Source organism: Aythya ferina, assembly GCF_964211825.1.
Source record: "Aythya ferina genome assembly, chromosome: 10".
Taxonomy (NCBI): domain Eukaryota; kingdom Metazoa; phylum Chordata; class Aves; order Anseriformes; family Anatidae; genus Aythya; species Aythya ferina.
The window spans coordinates 3,534,666-3,556,220 of record NC_140306.1 but is presented as its reverse complement, the minus strand read 5'-3'; the positions used below and the strand labels follow the sequence as shown (position 1 = coordinate 3,556,220).

At 46.7% G+C, this 21,555-nt stretch overlaps 1 long non-coding RNA gene across 1 annotated transcript in view; it reads left to right on the top strand.

The window, feature by feature from the left end:
• LOC311442092 overlaps positions 1-21,555 on the top strand; it is a 146,418-nt gene that overhangs the window by 103,691 nt on the left and 21,172 nt on the right. The gene's annotated exons all lie outside the window — the stretch shown is intronic.

Genomic DNA, 21,555 nt, shown 5'->3' with positions numbered 1-21,555 from the left:
ATCCTGAGCTGCCCATCCCACACCCCGGAGCTGTCCTGGGGTTTGGTGGAGGATGGTTGTGTGCAAAGACAAGCTGCTCTCTGCAGAGCTCCCCAGAAGCATCACAAAAGGTGGATTTCAGCATGAAAAAGTCCACAACGGTGTTGGATTTAGGAAGGAAAAAGCACCCTTAGTTGGCAAAATAGTCTGGGCTCTTTATTTGAGTGATATTTAAGGCTTAATTTCATACTGGCTATTGTATAAAAAAGCTCTCACCCAATGACCTTTTCTTCTGTTCCTTTTTTTTTTTTTCCTTCCCTCCCGTAAAGACCCTGCTTTTCACTTTGCTGATTAGGCCATTTTGCGCATTTTTGATGATTCCCTCCAGCACATCTTGTGCGTCTGTCCAACCCCCTCTCCCTCTCTGTCTCCGTGAGCTCCCCATTGCGAATGTGAGCGCTGCAGATCAAGAGGACAATCAGCTGGGGAACAATATGACAGCAGGTGGGCATTATGCTCTCCCCTCAGCTGTGACTCAAATATGTGTCAGTCGCCAAACAAAAACCTGCTTCAGCTTGGAGGAGAAAACAGACTGGTGTGTGGGTAAATCTGTAACAATGGATTTTTCTTTTTCTGACAAATCTGCATTTTTTTTTTCTAATGCTGCTTTTAAGCATCAGACTTCTAGCAGCTGTAAGCTCTGTTCCTGGTGAATGTGCACAGATTTTGTTCGACTAGATCAAGCGTTATTGTGGCTGTAATTATGGGGATAGAGCAGTTCAGTGCTGTACTGGCTTATGCACGTTTTTGATATTAGGGCTTACCAGTAGGATTGTACTTGGGCAGGGGCTGGACTTTGTGGGATAAAGAGTGTAATCAGAAGGTAGGAGAGGGGGATTCTGTCACAGAAGGATTACACCAAAGAAGGTTTGAAAAGTTGGCCAGGAAAGCAAGCTTGCCTTCAAGCCATCAGACTGAGGCGTGAGGACCTGTACAGTCCGGATCAGCCTAATCCCACAAACTGACCTGTCTCTTTCTCGCCATCTGGACGCTCTCAGAACCTTAACGAACATTGAACTCTGTTTCTGTGCCTTGTTTGTCCATGCAAAAGGTGCTACTTCTCCAAAATTCTGGTCTTTCCATTCTGTCCGTATCTGTGGACACGCTCTTCCCCTTCAGGTCGGATGAGTGCCCCTTCTCAGGAACACCCGCTGTGTCAGCCTCCTTGTCCAGCTTCTTGTCCAGCACACTCCGGCTCCTCAGTCTCCCCCCTCATTCCTCTTTCCTGTTTTGATCTCAGAGCCCATCACAAACACCTCCTGCCTCCTCTTTCTTTGCCTTTGTTGGTGGTGGTGCTGCTTTCCTGCTGTAGAAGACTTCAGCTTTGTTCAGAAATACTCTTCTTGCCCTTTGAATTAGGAGTTTGATTTCTTTCTTCCTCTCTAGTCCATACCCCAGTGAATATATGTTGATTTTACTTTAAATGCTCATTAGGCAAGGTACTTAAATAATCACCGGAGCGCGGATTGGGACCCCATGTCTCCTTCATGGATGAATCTGAAGATGGGCCAGATGGTGATGATGATGACAAAAAAAATTCTGTCTGAATGGCACAACAAATCTTCAGTAATCCTGCACGAAGTGGAATTGCTGCCTGCAGGCTGGCGGCTAGGGCCGTCTTGTGGGAAATGGGAAGCATTTTGAGTCCAGCAGCAGAGAAGAGAGAGCGCAGCCCACATTGCTGAGCTATTAGGTACAGGCAGCTCCACTGTCCTGGCTCATCTGTGTTATAACACGCTGCTGATCCCTCTCCCTCATCTCATGTTTTAAAGAAAGGTTTTTTCTCCGTGATACAAGGAGCCTGTTCAGATGTGCATATCCCAAGTGAAGCAGTTGGCTCCTTGCTCTCCACATCCAGCACTTAAACCCTCTCGCCCCTTGGCGTTTCCTCCTGGCTAAGCAGGCATCTCCTCGCTGTCCTTTCTGGATCTAGTCTGTGTCCTCAAACGTTTCCTCAACCACATCACTGGTCTCTGGATGCTGACTTTTAAGAAAGAAGACAGTTCTCCATGTGTTGGGTAAGGGGAAGGCTCCTCTGTTTTCTCCAGCTCTGTCATCTGCTCAGCGAAGGAAATGCTGCCTCTCCCTGCAAGCCCAGCCTCACGTTAGTGGTGTGCGATCGTTGTGCACAGCGTGCCTTTCCCTCCTGGGGGCAAACCCCTTTCCGACTTCAGGTTTGCATGGGGAGAAGGCAGCTCCAGCTTTGGGCATTAAGGCAAAGAGGTTTGTGGCTGGAGTAACACCCAGTGCTTTGAAAATCCGCCTTCCACTATTGAGCTGTGTTCTGCTCCGTGTCTCTACTTGACATTTTTCCTTTCCTCCATTGTGATCCTCAGCCTAAAATAATTGAAAAGCAATCTAAACTGTCTTATTTGTCTTAGTCCAGGAGTCCCAGCTTGTTCTACCCTTAAATTCTCTGAGGACTTGAGGGAATTTCTTTTTCACTGTGCTCTTTTATTTGGGTGAGCGGTATTAAGTTCTCTAATGTATAGAGAACTTTTGATTGCTTTCTGCACTCTCCAAACAGAGCATCTCAGAGCCCTACAATCTTTCACTTCTTTTCTGGGATATCATCTTGTGCCTCTTCTATTTTAAGGATTTCTTTAAGCACACGTTCCTTCTGTGCTGAGCTTTCATCTTGCCAAAAGCTCGCTGTATCTTCTGTATGCCTCAGGCTCAGGATCTAGCATTCCTTGTATTTCTGTGGTACCTTTCGTGAATCAAAATAACTTTTTCTTTAAAAACATACACTGAATTTGTTTTGGTTTTCTTAAGAGAATTAAAAATAATCACAGCAAAACTCTAGATGGAGCGTTGCAGCTGAGTTACGTTGAATGTCAAGATTTTCAATTTTTGTGCCACTTTACGAAGGCTCAAAAATATCCAATTGTCATGGAATGAGAAAAGTTTCTGGATATTTATTTCTGAAAAACACTTTACTAATTACTTGTATATTTTACTTTTCTTAAACTTTTTTTTTTTTATCTCAGCAGTATATTCACAAAAATATTTGTTCTAGAACTTAAAGTTCTACTTGCATTTAGTCTTAGCAAGGCTGTTACATATACGTGGGGAGGTTTGATGTTCTGTACTAGCAACTTTATGTTATTTAGTTTGCTTTCTTACTAAAAACGGAAAAAACAACGTGGGTTGACAGACCCTCAGAGTTTGTTTTGTGGTTTATTTCTACGTTTGCCCTGGCTTATGTTGTGTGAAAATAGAGCAATCCAGGCTGGCAGGGGATGGAGCTGGAGCAGTGGTTACTGTCCGCACCTCCCACCCGTTCTGGTGGGGAAAAAGATTTGTTCTTGACCTTTGGCCTTCTTTTCTGCATCCAAACCCATGAAGAGCAGCTAAGCCTTACAGAAGTTCGAGGTGCTGAGTTGGATGGAGGAAGGGGCTGTGCCTGCACCCTGCCATTATATCCTGCATCCCTAACAGTTCCTAAAAGCGTGTGGGCAGCTCTGATCTCTTACAGACAGCTAACTTTTGGGGATTTTAGCTTTTTGTTTTAGGATGGGTAAGCGTGATCTTTGCACCATAAAGAACATGTAAAAAAGTGAAGCTGAGAATGAGCTGGAGAGTTGTGAAGTGGAACAGCGAAATGGTGAGGTTTGTTAATCACAAATAAAAGTACTTAGAGGTGCAGGAAGGAGACAAATGAGTAAAATCAATCATTCAATCAGCCCAACTACCATGTGCTTTAATGGCATTCGTTCAGAGTCACTTAATAAAACCATTAAATTAACAGCTCAAATAATAAGGCAGCCAGCTCGAACAAGTGGGTTTCCAGCAGCAGTGTGACTGACTGAAATGGGAGCAGCACAGCAACGTGTCGCAGCCCTGAACAACCCAGCCCAAGGCATGGGGTGGTGCCTCCAACCCTTACATCTCTGGGACTCAGACATTGAGACATTGTACTGGTCTGCATGGAGCTTCACAGCCCCTGGTTGTGCATGCTGTGTGGGCTCGGAAGGGGGAGCAGCTGGGGAAATGGTGTGAGATGTGGGCCCAGGGGGAGAACCGGCGGCTCCCTGGGCACGTGGTGGAAACAGGACTCGGGGTGAGGCTGGGAGAGCGCAGCGTGGTGTGAGAAATGCAGTAACAGGTAGGATCTGCTGCATCAGCAGGCTCCGCTGTGCTGCAGGCTGTGAAGGCAGCTTACAGCTGGCTTGAAAAGGGCTCAATTCAAGAGAACAAAAGTTGTTTTGGCTACCCTGCTCGGCACACGCTCTGAAAAGGAGATAAAAAAGCCTGGGGGTTTGGCACGAAGAGGTTGCAGTGATCTAGAGCAGGAGTTTAAAAGAGAGGAGAGGGGAGAAGGGATGAGTTTTGGCAGAAAGTCAGAGGAATTGGTCAAGGTGTGGGTGCCACTGGCAGCAACCAGAGGAGAGGTGGCTGGAGCCTTTGGCGGCTTTCCCTGGGTGCAGGAGAAATTGGCTGCACTGCCGACGTTCATGGTGTACGTTTGAGCCGTGCAATACCTTGCAAATTCTTAACGCCCATGTCCTGTGACTCATGCGATTGGTGAGAAACTCATCTTTTATTTTTAAGCATGTTTCTAACTCTCGTAATGACAGACAGAAACCTGAGCGAGGTGTTCCAAAGCCAGAAGGCACATTTAAGGAAATTGAAAAGCAGTTCACTCAAATCCTGATAATTTTGAGGCTTCATTCATGTTTTCTTAATACTTCTCACAAGTATTTAGTTTCACTCCGTGGTCTTTCTGCAGCCATCCTGTTCCACGCATACAACATCCATTTGCCTGTAATTACAGCCGTGCCGCTCAGCGTTCGTACGCCCCCTCAGACATTCTTTTGGCAAGGGGAATTTCAAACATAAAGCGCGAGTTAATCAGCAGCCAGATTGAAGTCTTGCAGAAAGATACCGAAACTGCTTGATATTCGTAAGAACTCCGGTGGCTGCTTTATGCGCGTTTTAAGGCATGCTGTGCCTGATGACCTTGTTATGATGAAGTCTGAAGGGAAACGGAGACTGAATCATCACTTCGGAGACTGATGCTTTCAGCGGAGGCTGATGCTCTGAGCGTGGTCACGGAATAATAGCTGTTGCTCAAAGGTCTGGAATGGGGGTTTGGCATGGGGCCCAGATTCCTAAAAACATCTGCAGAGCTGCTGTGGTGGCTGCTGCTGAGCGGGGTGCGGGAGGAGGGACCCGCAGCCAGCTGTGCCCGCTGGCAGACACTTTGCCCCTGGTGGCTGCTTCGCCGAGAGCTTTGCTCTTTCCACCTGCGGCTCTGTGCCTTGTGCCCACATCCTGGGAGTGACATTAACACAGAGCTGGACAGAGCTGAGATTACTGCAGAAGCTGAAATCAGAGGCTGTGCGTGTGTGAGCGCTGTGTAACAGCAGGGAGTTGGGGAACCAGGTCCCAAATCCTCACCGAGGTTTGTGCACCTGAGCCCTGCTGATGAAGACGTTGATCCCAGCTCCTGGGTGAGAGGGAAGCGTTACTCTGGGACGCTCTGCCTGCAGTTTTCTCGTAAGGATGCTGTGTTTAGCATCACCTGTGTGGTGCAGGGTAATGAGACAGTGAGGTACTGAGTGGAGCTGATAAAAAAATCCCTTGGTTCTGGCACATTTGGGAGCGTTATGTCCTTGGCTACTACGCACACATCCACATGAAGAGAAATGGCTGCTTTATCCTGGTATGCAGGCAGCAGCCTCGACCTTTTCTGGCATCTCACATGTTCCTGGCATCTTTCAAACCTGTCCCTTGTGCTGCCAAAGCTGCCTGATGAAATGACACAGCCTCCGAGCTCTCTGCCATGCACACACCTCGCCAGCCTCCCAGCCGCCTGCCCCCGGGCTGTCCTGTCCCTCCCAGGCACAGCGCTGCTGCCAGCTCCTCCAGCACATGCCCGGAGGTCTCAGACCCCCACAGCTCCCTAAAAACCCACTTGGGGAGAGCTGTCTCCAAACTGGGCTGCAGCAGGGCAGGGGAACGAGCGGGTGCACAGCAGAGCTGGCAGCATCCCAGGGAGAGGGGCTGGGAGCGGGGTGGCTGCCAGCAGCACCCAAGGGTGCCAGCTGCTCCGGTGGGGTGGGTGCTCTGGGCAAGGAGCCACATCCCAGGCAGCCACACATCGCCCAACGGGGCTGTCCTGGGAGGGGCCGGCTGCCCTGCGGTCGTGGAGTTAAACAGCCAGCTTGCTGTGTCTCTAAAGATAGCTGCAATATTTTGGATACCTGCTTATGTAATTAGCTTTTAGCTGCTCTGGATGCCCTGGCTTAATTATTCAGGATACCACTGTTAAATAATTAGAGCTGCCTTGTTTACTAGCAAATTTTCTGTTTGTTGCTCCAGGGTGATTGGTTTTATATTAAATCAAGTACCTGGGGCAAGTAGCTTCCAAGTGTCCCAAGTGCCAGAAATGAATTGGGTTTGTTTGTTTTGCCTCGGGGAAGTTTTGAGATGTTTCCAGAATGGACACTAACTAACTGTCTCTTGGTTTGAAATCGCTCCCATTCCCCAGACAAAAGCTTTCTTCCCCCAAATCTCACCCCCTTTATTTCTGTGTTGTCTGACTTATACCTGGAGTTACTTCCAAGCTGAACCTTGGCTTAAAAACTTCAGCTTCTCCCTTGCACAACTTAGATCGCGGGCAATGAGATTTGCTTCCCCCTTGGGATGTGTGTTGTCGGCTCTTCCATCAGTTCATTGATTTGACTGTTTTGGGATCACTGCTGCAGAAAAGCTTCAATGAGGTTTGTAGGGAAAAGGGGGAAGGTAAGAGGAGGGCCAAGAGTCAATTCATAAGAACAAAAATAATTTTTTAATAAAGGTTGCAGGTGGAGAGGAAAGTCCTGCTCCCTCCCACCTCGTAGGCTCATCTCTGTCTGTGCTGTTGGGATGCTCTTGCTTTGAATTAGTAATTGATCGTGGGGAACGGATGACTTGAGGGTATAGGGAAGTAATTATGTGGTGAAATTCTTCATTCCTGCCCTGGCAGTGTGAGCAGCTTCCTGGAGCTCTGCTTCACCTCTTCAGGCTGGGGACCCAAACCTCTGCCTCCCCTCTCCTTGTGGGACGGGCACTGCTGCGTGCTCGGGCTCCTTCTGCCTCTCTCCATCCTCACGTAGAATTGGAGCAGTCATTTAAATGTGAGTTTTGGTTTTGAAAAAGCCACTTTTTTATTTCTTAGCCAGCTTTGACTGTAGCTCTTTGTTGACAAAAACTGCACAAATACATTTTTGTTGAGAAACTGTTATTTTAGTCAAAGAGAAAAACCAAGCAAGAAAAGGAGTAGTCTCCAGCAAGGGTTGTATCCCTCATTTATAAAGGTCTGTGCAGAAAACAAAGTGAGAATACCGTGGTCACCCTTTTCTCCTAAGGTCAGAAACCTTGCTTTTATACAAGGTGCAATAAATGAAGTAAGGACATGGTATTGACATAGCAGAATAGGAACAAAAATGTTGCAGTACCGTGCAACCATCCTTCCCCTTGCAGTGGCTCAGCTGCTTCTGAGAAAAACACAGGGGAGTCTCGAGGGGAATTTTCTTTCTCCTCCCACATGGAAGTCTACATATCACAGTCGATTTTGAATCGATATCTATTTGCAATATCTGCACTATCTGTTTGAATGCCTGGGTGGGAAGGGGGAGGAACGGGTGTCCTACTCCGGTAAGACATGGCAGTGAGTTCCTAGCTTACGGGATGCTTTGTAGCTCGCTATTACTAGGTGCAGTTGGGTTGCTCAGTGTCTATCACCCCCTTCCCATCCAACTGTGCTCTGCCCTTGCCTCCTGCCACCGTGGCATTTGCTGGGGAGCAGCCACCAGTCTTCGGCCAAGCATCAGAGCAAAGCACACGTCACCCACCTGTCCTCTGCCCTCCTCCAAGCCCCGTATCACACACCCACACTGCAATGACTCTTTCTCAGGGTCTCATGAGAGGCCTTTGTGCTGCCAGGTGGAGCTGTCTGGAGGCTGGGGGCTGCCATGGAGCTGCCGGAGCTCCCGTGCAGAGCCCCTGCACGCGCCGTGCTCGGCTGGGCTGCGATAACTGATTGCGGGCGTCCTCTGCCCGTGACAAATGCAGGCTCAGACCCTGGTGAAATACGTTTATGCTAACACATTTTTCTTAATTTGCATTGGGCTAAAAGTGTTGGTACAGGCAGCATAGTGAAATGTAGTTGCTTGTTAATCCACGGCAGCTTAATCATGTGTCTGAGCACTCGCTGTACTGGTTGGGTAATTTACCATGGCAGATATTTGTTGCACTTAGGGTTTTCAGACAACTGATACTGCTTAGTGCGAAGATAAACATTTCAAAAACCATGCAATGATTTAGGGGCCATGGGCAAAATGTATGGGAGTTGGGTATCTAAACTCGTTTAAAGATCTTGCTGCATATTCCTGTTTCTCAAAGGTGGCAGCGAGCCAGTTTTCATAGATTTTAAATGCAAAAATATGCAGTCAGAAGAAAAATCCCACTGGATGACTGTCGGCGTCCTTAGACTTCTGAATACTTTTATATATCTGACATTTACAAAATTAACTTCCTCGTCCCATTTGTTTTAATTCTCTTAATGAGTCCATGTAACTTTCAGCTGAAGATCTTAGTTCTTGTAGGTATTTCTGAATAATACTGAATGTCGTGAGCATCAGGAAAAATACTAAAATGGAATTTATTTGGGATGGGCTTTTGAAAAGAGCTCCCCTTTCTGTAGCAGGGAATTTTTTGAAAGTAGAGCTGCATGGAGTGCTACTGATAAAAAAAAAAAAGAGTAGTTCTACCAACTGTGAGGCAAAATGACCAAGGTCTGCTTTGTCCCTAGAGATGTCCCTTGGGAAGGGATGCACGAGCTTGGGGCTCTCTTAGGATACCCCGGTGCCAGTGGAGCCATCACTAGAAAGTCACCATGGGCAGAAGCAGGGTGAGGGTGCTGTACCCCACGGGACCAGCTTGCTGTGGCTGCACCCATTCTTGCTGACAGCTTTCTTTGGGTTTGGTGCCAAGAAAAGGGTTTGCCCCAGGTTGGGGAAGAAGCTAACCGGTAAGAACAGCGAGTATTTGGGGCTGGATGGTTTCTCGGGGCCGTTCTGGTCAGTGGGGTCGAGAAAGGGCTGTCTGTGCCTGCTGTGAACTTGTGCACAGTCATGGTTGTGAATTGCAGTAGATTGTTAGGAACACTAAATAGAGAGAAATGTGACTTTTTGATAGTTGTTTATTTTTTAATCAACCCTGTGTTAAGCCTGCGCATACATCTGTCACCACGTCCCCTTTCCTTTCGCACTTAATGGCGTTTCTGCTGCCAACCCGAAGATTGACTGCGCGGGGCTGGCATTTTTCCAGTGTCACTTTTTCTTCTTGTCGTTTTCTCTCTCTCTCTTTTTTTTTTTTTTTTTTTTTTTTTTCCCCTCCCTTCTTTTTCTTCATGACAGTATTTCTCTGTTTAGCTCCTGTCTGCGGTGGCCACTTTCACCCCGAGAACCCTGCACGGGGACTTTGCAGCGGGTGCTAAGGCGAGATAGCGAGGAGAGCTTGGAAGTGGCTTTAAACGCTCGAACACAGGGGAGACATTAGCCAGCAAAGGAAACGTTTTACTGTAATCTACAGTTCAGTGCGTCTATGGAAATAAATTTGATTGCAAGTTAGTACTGAGAGGTATAAAAGTCTGTTGGAGGGAGGGGCTCACCTGAGGAGGGCTGTATAACAGGCGATGGAGATGGCAGTGGGCTGGGGTGGGGACATACACAGCTGTGCCCCTGTTTTGTGGGGTTTGTTGGATATCTTTTGAGCACCATTTTGCTTTGTTGTCCCCCCCCCAGGCAAGGTCATGTTAAGATCTCCTGATCTGTGCACTGGAAGTGGTTTGAGAGTGAGGACCAGTGCGTGATTTGTGTCCTCCCACACTGCAGCAGGGTCCGTACCAGCTTTCCCCACTGGAGATGTGCTGGGGGAGAGCCAGACCAACACCATGAGCTGTCAGCATGCTAATTTGCTCAGACAAATGTAAAAAAAAGGTTGGGGTAGGACATTTGCCCCACACCTTTCTGACTTTGCTCTGTGCCAGCACTGGTCCAGCCCCAGCTCTGCCTGCTTGGCAGGAGCAGCTGCAGCCCCAGTGCTGAGGCAGGGGTTGTGTTTGCCCCTGCTCAGGCTCGGCCCCGTCCCCCCAGCTCCATGCTGTGTGGAAGGTGCCGCTTTGGTAGGCACACTGCTTAGGACACCGAGTTGTTTTCTGGGGAAGGTGCTGTGACAAGGACTAGCAGCCTTAGTGTATGAAATTAAATGTATATCACCCCGAATGATGATGGTTTGTAGATCTTTACTTTGGCGCATTATGGAATTTATGGGGTGTAAAACAATTTCGGAATCGACAGGGCTGTGATCAGGGAGCACGGAGCTGAGAGCGCTGTGCGGCACCAGGAGAGGAGCTGCTCGCTGCTCCCAACGCCCTGGGACGTGGAGCTCTTGGTGAACAGCCAGGGGGGAGCAGCCTCCCCTGGGCAGCGCCTGCCAAGGGCTCCCTGCATGGCTCAGCTTCTAATCGGGTGCAAGTGCTCAGCAGCCCCGTGTGGTTAGGTAAATGTAGGAGCACCGAGGTGCCAGCCCAGCGGGCAGCAGCAGGGATGGGGCTGCCCATCATCAGCGGGGCTGAGGAACCCCGAGGTAGGTGCCAGGACACCAGATGCTTCTGGGTCAAACCCAGGTTCTGGACTCCCATCCAGTCACCTCTCGCCTTTTGGAATCCCTTTTTAGCCTTGTCCTTGTAATTTAGGGGAAAAAACAATGAAACACCAATTAGAAACTGATGGAGATGATTCTAATCTGTCCCTTGGGGATGCGGACACTGCTGCAGGTGCTGCTGGTGGGGGGGAATTTCCATCCCACACTTGGTCGGTGCAGCTGGCGGAGCAATGATTCTCTCCAGTACTGCAGGGATGATCTTTTTTTAAACAACAGGAGCTTTCCATTTCCAAAATTGGCAATAAAATATTTGAAGTGTGGCAATTTATGGAAAAATGGGAGTGTTTAATCCAGACAATGAGAACTGGCAGCAGTATATTGAACTATTGGGCTGGTATTTTCTTGCAGATAAGGCTATAGATAAAAACAAAGATAAATTGATTTTCCTTAGTGTTTGTGGCAGTAAAACCTATTTTCTCTGAAAGTCTTTCTTATGCTCTCAGAGTCCCGGAGATAAAAGAAAGGTTGCAAAATAACTCAGCACAGCACTTGCTGCACCCAGCCCCATGGGCTGGGGATGGGCATCCTGGTGGGGCTGGGAGGAAGGGTGAAACCAGTGGTGTGTGGGCAGCAGGATGGGGGAGATTAAAACCCAGCCACCTCGGGAAGGTCTGTGGTGTTCTGCAGTGGGCAGTTTGACATTAACAATGAGAGAAATCAAAGAAAGTTGCTGGTGGAAAGGAACTTGAAGTGCCTCAAATGGGTAAAATTAGCAGCAGCGATTTTAAAAGCTGGCACTTGGTAAGTAGGGCAATAAAACTCAGTAAACAAAATGGAAAGCTATTTGGGAGGTGGTTAGGCTCTTGAGAGGTGTTTCCACTGTGGAAAGGCTCATTTTGCATCTGTTTGTGCATTTAAAATGGCAAACGGGGCAAGATTCAGAGGAGGATTTCAGCCTTGCGTTGAGTGCAGGAGAATTTAAAGCTCGGTACAAGGTGCGTCCTGGCTCTGAGCCTGCAGAGGGGGAGGCGATGGCCAGGAGGAGCTGCCCCGAGCCAGCCTGCTGAGCATCCCCATCCCAGGTGCTCACAGCGTGCTCTGGCTGCTCTCAGACAGCGGGCAGGGGCCTCGCTTTGCCTTCATCCATCTTCAGTGCGTTGACTGCTGATAGACATCCTGCTGCAGAGCATGAGTTCCAGACGCAGCACTCTCACAAGGGCGATCCCTTTCCAAAAGGCAATCCCCGTGCTGAACGTGGTTTAAGTGGTCCAGGCTACAGATGGGTCCTGCCCACGTCCCAGCAATCCTGCAGATGCAGACGTTACTTTATATACACCGGGATATCTATGGTTGCTCACACTTACAATTTAATTACTTAGTATTGTGTTAAGAATTAGTTGTTTGGGAATTATGTACTTAAATTGCATTACAAGTATTTTGGCACTAATTCTGAGGTGGTTCTTTGTGTAGCTGAGTGGTTTCCCTGAACTGAATCGAGTGTTTGCCTAAGCCAGGACCTGGGTTGTGCAGACTCAACCCCCTGTTTTTGAGGCAGGCTTTGAAGCTGTGACATTGCTGTGTGTGTTGCATGACAGCTGTCATTTTTACATTAATAGTATAATCTACGGAGAGCTTTGATACAAACACTGTAATTGATGTGTTTATGACAAAGAATTGTAGCGCTGAGTGCCTGAGGGTTTCGCCCCGCATCTGAGCAGCAATTCTCTGCCATTCCTGGTTGTTTCTCCCACGCTCGTGTTTCCCTTGTTTACTCACATCCCGAAATGTCAAGAGCAGCACACCTCGACGCACGCTGCTTTGCCTAACAAGACAAGATTCGACTAATATGACTAAAAGCAAATTCCTGGGTGGAGGGGAAGCCTCGCATTTTCCTTTTGACTCGAGTGCTTTCCTTGCTGTTTGTTTCTGATGCCGTCGCAGCGTCTTTCAGCAGGCCTTGGCACGGCCTGTGGCTGCCTGGTGGCCCAGCAGTGACCGAGCAGAAGAGGAGCACTTCTGCAGTCATCTAAATCCTTCATGTGATGTGGCAGCCCAGAACCAACCACCAGCCCTGCCAGGGCCTGGCTGCAGTGAGTACCAAGGAAGGGACAGCTCTGCTCCCCTGCACGTCACCAGGAGGGCACCACGTGGGAAGGAACCGTAGGATGGGCTCCATGCTGCCATCGGTGCATGGGTGCAGATAGTGGGGACATGCTGCGTGCCCTCACTGGGTTGGGAAGGTGGCCAAGAGGAGCAGGGATCTGACTGTATGTGCCTTGCCAACACGTCGGGTGGCGTGACAGTGCTCGGTTCTCCTGGTGGTGCATACGGCTCCTGGCACTCCTGATGAAGCAGCGTGCTCCTGAACAGGGGCTTGCAGCAGTGGCACTGTCTGTTGGGAAGGGTTTTAGCTCCATTTACGTGCCCTCAAGGCTAGTTTGTTCTTGCAAACTAGTGACCGGGTTGCACACAGACTCCTGCAGGTGAGGCTCAGCTGTAACTTTCTGGAGACAAAGCCACGAGTTGCACCAGTGTCAGCGGCTGTCGGAGGGCTGAGCTCTCCGTCTGTGCCCTCACAGTGCTGGGGCTGGGGAGTGCTCACGACTCAGGGGGAGCGCTGGTGCTGCCGCCAGCCTAGCACCACACAGCATCACTCCTGCACCTGACCCGAAATGTGGGCTTCTTGTTGAAAGCAGTGTCAATCAAAATTGCTAGTTTCTGCAATATTGTGACACTTGCAGATCTATTTGGAAATAATCTACTGACAGGCAAATATAGGTTCCTAACTCAGAAGGGAGCAAAGGAAGGAACAGAAAATTGCCTTTGTGCGGGACTTAATATTTACATCTCAGGCTTTGCCAAATAGGTTTGTTATTTATAGCAATAGCAGCAGTAATATTCATCAGTTGCCATGGACATACTAAGCTCACCAAATACAACAGAGTGAACCACAATCTGCACTGGAGTCATTTTAAAATGCTTTCATGCTGAGTGAAATAGTTTGTATTAAATTTAAGAGTAAAATGCCAGGTTTCTCTAGTGCCATTTCTGGGATTTCAGATACAAAAATGGAAATACTTTATTGGAAATTTAATGGAAAGAGAAGCGCTGTGTACAAGAACCCTACAGAACTTACTGCCACTAGGTAGCATTCAGGACCACAATTTACCGTGCTTAAAAAGCAGAATGTATAATGAGAACATCCAGAATGCCATTAATGAAGATATATGTTTGAAGAGCTGAAAAACTAGCTGGAAATAAAAATTAGGAATTTAAGTCTTATTGGAAGACTTTGGGAGGTAGCGACTGGTTCCAGCTGCCTCCGGCACTGCTGGCACCTTCTCCTGGCACAGCTGCCGGGGGGACCGCTGGTGCCAGCCCTGCTCAGGTCCTCCTCTGCCTTGGGGAAGGACTGGGGAATGCCAGGCCCCCGTGTGCTGCTAGAGATTCAGATTTCTCACTATTGGGATTAGAAAAGGCAGCATTTATCTAAGGGTGCATGGGCAGAGCCTGTGAAGAGGGCCAAATCTGGGCAGGGAGATCCCAGAAGTCACTGGCTGTCCACTGAGCCATTTTAGCAGTTCTGTGTTCAAGGCAAAAAATGGATTATGAGTTGGAGTCGGTGAAAATGAGCCTCTTAAATGTATTATTGCAAATGTAATTGCAGGGTGGGGAGTGTTACAGGCTTCTAATAAAAGTTTTGGTGCTGGCTGAGCAGTGGATTGGCCTTTGGGGTTGGAGATTGCTCCTGTTGCTATCCCAGCTCCCTCCTGCTGCCAATGCAGCCAGGGAGCTTGTACTTCTGTGAGTTTTTTCTTCTCCTTTGCCCTAATGGAGGCTGGGTGGTTCACAAATGGGCTTAGATGCACTGCAGCTATTTCAGAGTTTTAGCATGAATTGCTGTGCATGATGTGTAATTGTATTTATTTGCTAGTGATAAAGAAGTGGTTGGGATGAAAAAAAACCCACAAACGTTCCTGCTGTAGTCTCTTCCTTCGCACAATGCTGTGGGAGATGTTACATTCTCGGGGTAAGATTGCAATGTATGAAGTCCCACCCTGAGCACTTCAGTGAGTTTTTTCTTACAGTGAAAACAAATAGGAATAACAAGGGGAAGATAAAATCAATTTATTTATTTATTTTTTCTTACTGAGCATTTTATTCACAAAGTTTTGCCAGGCAATAGAGATGTGCAAAGGCAAAGTGGAGGAAGAACTGTTGAAAATAATTACTTATCTGCCCTTTCAATCTGGTATGCGCCTAGCCCTTCAAACAATATTCTTCCTCTGAAGTACAGGGCCACATGGCTAACTAAACCATCAGGGATATTTATTATCTCCTGAGCTACAGAATTGGCCAAACAAAACAAAACCAAAATACAAACTGATGCCTCCTTCACTGTGCTCAATGCACCTTGTGAAAATATCCTGCTGTGCTCCATGAAGCTTCATGCAACAAAACACTCCAGCAGGACAATTTTCCCCCCCTTGAACCTGTCTGTAGCCCTTCTTTCCAAATACGAGCACATTTTGTCTAGACAAAGCAGACTTCTGACTGCAGCTTCAAAGTTTGCATCGTTAAAACTCCGCTGAAATGTTTAGCTTAGCTTTCTGAAGGCAAGCATGCCCCAGATACATGGAATTTAGGATAAATTGGTCCTTTAGAATCAGGGATGATTTGCCTCTGAAGAAGAGATTCACTGGAAACCTCTCTGAAAGTCAGGGAGTCGGTGGTGGGGTCTGGGTTTGGCTGCTGGTTCAGACTGGTGCAGTGTTTTTGTATGCAGCAAGCTTGCACAGCTCCAGCTCTCACAGAAAAGTTGGGAAATTATCATTAGCAGATAAATCTTGTATCTAAATTGTGTGCTTCTAGGCTGCTAATTTTGCTAATTAAAATATCTGTCAGCAGCGCACAGGCTTGTTGATTTAGCACGGGAAGGTGGGCTGTGCAAAGCGGCGATGTAAGGGGATGTAGGGAGAGAGGTACGGAGCGCAGGGCCCTACCCAGATGGTTGTGGTCTGGTGCTGGGCTGTAGCCAGGTTGTGCCAGTGTTAGGGGGGCTTCAAAACGAGCAGAGTGCGGTCAGGCAGAGGCACAGATCTTATGGAAAGGGCTTCCCTGGTGCAGGACAAGGAGCTGGCCCAGTCCCCCAGGGGTCCCTCCTCGGGATGCCCACCTTGCTGCCCTCCTGCCTCTGTGCTCACGTCCCCTGTTCATGTATGTGCATTGTCATTCTTTCAAAGATGCTTGAGTTCTGTTTGATTCTTAATTATCGCAATAGTTAAGGCACTTAACGTGCTTTAGTGATTTACTTCGTTTAATTGGGTGGAGTGATTAGAATAACTTTTATATTAACCTCACTGCGGTTTTAATTTGGGATTAAAATCTCATGTGTGGTGTTTTTTTTTTTTTTTTTTTTTTTTTTTTTTTTTTTCAGTTTCTCTTGCTTTTATTTTGATGGTGCTTTTTTTTCTTCTCCAATTTCATTTTGTTTATCCCTTTTTCCTGCTGATTCAGTAAACATGCTGCTAGGATGATTTCTCAAGAAACCTGAGCGTGGTTATAAATTCTTTCATTTAGAGAAGACACTAATGAATTAAAAAAAAAAAAGTCTGAAAACGATGCATGAGAATGTACTCAGCCTCTGGAATTGTCTGCTGCTTTTGCAGTCATTTATTAGAATTAAAATATATATATTATATATTACATATTCCTGTGAATTCTGTCCATGGAGGAGCTGGGCTTGGAGCCGTCCTTGTGCATAGTGTGAGCAGCTGGGATGGTGGCGGGTTCTCCAGGTCAGTGTGAAATGTAGAGAGTAGCACGTGTTCTGCTCCTCCTGGGGATACGTGGCAGCACAACGATAACCCAGCTGGCTTGTTGCTGTAGGAATGACTGCACAGGGGCTGTGCTTTGGCTCTGCTCTAGTGCCAGATCCTCAGTGTCCCCCACCGCGATCAGCGCTCCTTTCAGAGCGAAAGGGACACGCAGGCATTGGTGCACACACAGCACCAGAACATGAACAGGTCTGGCCTAAGAGAAGTGGTTACATCTTAAGAAATTCCCATTTTCAGTTTGGCTGAGAAAGCCCAGAGAACCACTTGACAGGAGTGCCTGGGCTCAGAGGCTTGGCCAGGACAAGCGCATCGGGGCAAAGCACCTCTGTCTGCTGGCTCTGCTCCTTGCCAGCACGAGGAACATGGCTGGCTTGGATTTGACACAGAACTACCACTACAAAAATGTAAATCCTTAATCCTTTAAATCATTGAAAGGTAACAATGATCATGTTGAAACAGAATCAAGGATTAGGTCCCCGGTGCGGTGCTCCTGGTGCTGCCCCAACGTGGCCACCCGGAGGATGGAAATGGGCTCCGTGTGCCTGGGGCTGGGGACCGGCCCAAAAAAAACGACCCATCCTTTTCGTGTTCAAGCCAATAATGAGGCGAAAGCCACAGGTACGTGCAGGGCTTCAGAAGCTGTCTTTGATGAATTAGTTATTTCGGCTGTCTCACTGTACCTGTGTGCCACTGCGCTGCCTTGCCTTCCCGGGCCCTATGGCTGCGCCTTGCCAGCCAGGTTCCGGTGCCTTTAATCACTGTGAACTGAACTTTTTTTGGGAGCTGTCCCACTGAAATCAATTAGGGCTCGTGCAGAATGAGGTGTGGCTGTACACGGCTGAGGGTACCAGCGCCTGGCTCTGGGTGACCGCTGTGTCTGCTCTAAGCAGAGCATCGGAGTGCTCGGCGGGGAAACCGGGAAGGTTTCTTCTGCTCCATTACCACAAAACACTAAAATGGCTCCAACGTTGGGTGCTGCCAAGTATCAGGCGTATAATGCATGTCCTAAAGCAGTCAGGCTGTTGTTATGAGTGCAAAAAATATTAATAAATCATTGGTTGTTTAAACTGAATCATTTAGAGCTCATCTGGCTAATGAGGAAGAAAAAAATGAACTGAACACTTCTTTTCAGTTCTACGGAGACGTATGAGATCAGCTGTTCGTTGGAATCTATCAGTGTACATACCTCGTTAGCTCCCTTGTGTAAAATTCCTTATCTATGTCTTATTAGTCTTTCATTAATTAAAGCTACAGAATTCAGCATTTTTATGTTAGCTGTGCTCTCAGCATGAAATTTAGCTAATTCTTCTACTATTGGAAACAAAGCTCAAAGATTGAAGTTTATTTTCATTGTGTTCTTTCAGTTACTCTTTTTCTTATTGCTGTCATGCATGGATGGATTTATATGATGCTCTGATGACCTTTAGAAATTCTTCTGATTAAATGCTGTTCTACTTCATTATGACATTTCTGTACTTGTACTACCAGATTTGATGTGTACAGCTTAATAACACAACTAGACGTGAATGCTAATAACTTTACAATTCATTGCATTGCTATTTTTTAACGTAGATGAAATTTAAAACAAGTTTCTCTTGCTGCAGGCTTACATGAATCATATAAATTAGAAGGTAACAAAAGAACATATTAGCATTTGTTAGCCTGGATGCACAAATTTTGTAGTAACCATTTTAATATGTACTACAACTTTTCCAGCCTCAAGTTTAATATGTACTACAACTTTTTACCCTTGATTTTTCAACCAACACCATAATTGAATTGGTTCCCTTCTTGCCTAAGGATAATGATTTTACACTGATGGAATCTTTATTAGATTCTAAGGGTTATACTGATGCCGCCTGTTTTACATAGAGAGAATCACAGCTACTCAACTGTAAAACACTTTTACACATAGGCTACTGTAAGCCCGAGATATATGAACTAATTATTATGTTCAGAATTGTTGTTAAGAGCCAACATCTGTAGCTAGAGTAAACATCTTGATGCCGGTCTGCGTGGTGGGTGCCGAGCGCCTTGAGAGCCCGACCCCACTGCACGGCCCAGGAATTCGGCAGGTGGCAGCGAGCTGCGGCTGTCAGCACGTCCCAGCACCGCTTGGCTGTTCTTGGGTGGATGGAGGGAAAAAAGAGCCTGGTTTCAGCATAAATGATGAGTTTCTGCAACCCAGAAAAACATCAATGTTGCATGGGTAGTTATGTTTGATACCGCAGAAATGGCTGCTGAATGAATTGATTTTGCAGTTGCTTCCTCGTGTGCTAAGTGGGTGGTGGCTGGAGTGGCCACATCCAAATAACTTGAGAAGTCTGACTGGTAAAAGGTGTTTTGGACCAATGGACCTGTGTCTATTGAGCAATCAACAGTTAGAATGCAATACAAATACCTGCAACCTCCAACCAGACAAAAAGGGAAGTAAAACTAAATATACAAAACATTTTGCAGTTTAAATATATAAAACTACAGAAGAGTCTGGAACTGGAATTAAGCAAGCAGTCCTTCCTCTGACTTTCTTAAAGCTGGAGGTTAACCTCAATTAAAAATACATTTAAAAATCATGTTTCTGTAAGTATCCGCTTAAAATGATTTTAAATCAAAGGTGAGAGACCAGTCAGCATAACTCCAATGGACTGCTCTTCCGTGTAGATTTAAGAAACCTTCATGCTTCATTACTGTGGATGGATATCACTTCTAAGGTCATAAAATGTGATTGTTTTCCCACACTTACACTTCAGTCAGTTTTATTCACTACAGAAAACAAGAGTAAAGACCAGCACCAATTGTAAACTTGCACTTACTCAACTAAAACTCTGTAAACAGAGTGATCAATATATGAAATCAAATGTTATTTCCATGGTGCATTAAGATATTATCAAACTGCTGTGCTTCCTGCCTCCTTTAATATGCCTCGAGGTACAGCACACCACTCCAGTTATGCGTGGTTCAATAGTTTCTTTAAATTGAGATGTGAACATCTTTAAAAGAAAAAAAAAAAAAAAAAGGAAAAAAAAAAGAAAGCAGACCTAAAGCTAATAGAGCTGCACCGAATTCATCTCAAATGCGTTAAATTTTCTTGACACTATTACCCTTTCCTTTGGAAATTTCAGAGTGTTCTTGGCTAACAATAAAAATAAGAAAAAAAAAAAAAAAAGTAAAATCTAAACAAGAAAACTCATTTGCCCATCTACTTTCAACCTTTTGCTCTTTGTCCTGGGCATTTGCAGCAAAGGAGACAAAATCCCATCAAGTGTCCTTCTAAGCATTGCACGCTGCTTTATGCTGTTTGCTATGCTTGAGCTTTTGCCTTTAACAACAAAAGAAAATAATTAAGGTGGTTGTAGCAAAGTTAAATGAAGACTGTAGCCGGAGACAAGGTTCTGGATTGTAACCCAGGCTCTGAGACTCTTTTATTGAATAGCCTGTGCTAAATCGTGTAACCTCTTAGCTGCTGGTTCCCTGCCTATAAAGTGAGGGCGTTGAGCCTTACCTACCCTGTCCTTGGCATCTCTTTGTTCATGTTTGCGTGGTGATTTCAAAACTTAAAACTGTGAGCTGCCTCCTTCCATAGCGAGGAGATGGCCCAAAGCTTGAGGTCTTCTGAAAATCGACCAGATTTCTGTAGGTCTCCAGGGGAGGAGAGAAATCTGTTGTTGTTGCAGTAAAACCTCGTTATAGACTTGGTGTTACGTTTCGTAAGGGATCGGTTTGGGAAGCATCTGCTATTGCTGTGTCGGAGGAGGTGGGAGCAGAACTGCGGAGCAGCTTTAAGTTGAGTTTGGGGCATCAGAGGTAACAGCAGACTTCCAGGAAAGGAGCGCTTGAATCTCCTCCACTCCGGTGCCTGTAAATCTTCAGAAATGAAGGAGGAGAGGTACCAAGGACGCCCAGTGGACAGAGGTGCTCCGAAGGATGCACGGTGACATTTGGCTGCACCGGCTCTGCAGGTGCTTGCGCATCGCTGTGGTTGCTCTTAGGGCACGTGTCGGGGCTCTGCGAGCAGTTCGGCTGCAGTGGCACCGAGTGCCAGGTGAAGGCCGGGGAGAGGAGTGGCAGCGCTTTGGCAAGTGCCGCGTCCCCGGCTGTCTGCTCAGGCAAGGACAGCGCTGCCACCAGCCAGAGAGCCACACCGATGGCTCTCACAGGGTGGCTGTGAGATAAAAGCATCCTGTGGTGCCCTGCTACTCAGACCATGCCTGGAGTAACTCTGAGGCGTCCTGGCGGACTTGGTGGTCTCGCTCTTTCCAAATAAATGGGATAGGGAACAGCAGTTATGGAAAGACAGCCAGAAGTAAAGGGTTTATTTTTCTGTCCTGTTTCTTTCTAAAACGGCATTTCATTTTGGTGCAAATGTTAATATTGACAAGTATGTTTTATAATTTGCAAATGCACATTAGGCTGAGCTGGTGCATTGTTTTTTAATATTTAATGCACATAGTTTAGCTGGTATGCATTAATCATATTCCCATTGCCTTTGTTATGTTAATGGGAGAAATAAGCTCCTGGTTTTCTTTTACTTTTAAAAAAAGAAAACTGGTAAGACTTTTTAAAGATGCATTATATATCAGCAGCTAATGAAGAGGAAATAATGATGACTCTGCACTGTAATATGTATTAGAGCACTAATTAGACTACAGCAGAACTGCTTACGGATGTCTTTTAAACACCTGCTCGGTAATTTCCAGCCCCATGCGTTACTACATTTAGCCAGGCATGCGTGCACGATCCGGAGAGTTAAGACCGAAATGTGAAGCATGGCACACATCAACCTGCCTGTTTGTCTTTTCTTCATCCAGCTTTATGTATGTTTAAGGAAAGGATGAGGGAGCTGGCCACTGAACAGCCCTTCTTGTTGGCTGCTCCTGCACTTTCTATTGCCTGGTGCAGATCAAGGGGAAGGAGATAGATATGTGTTTTTTTTTCTGACTGTACAAAGGCATTCGGTTTCCAGGCCAAGAATTCCCCATTGATACCATTGCCTTGCATCGGTACTAGGCCAGAAATTTCTGTA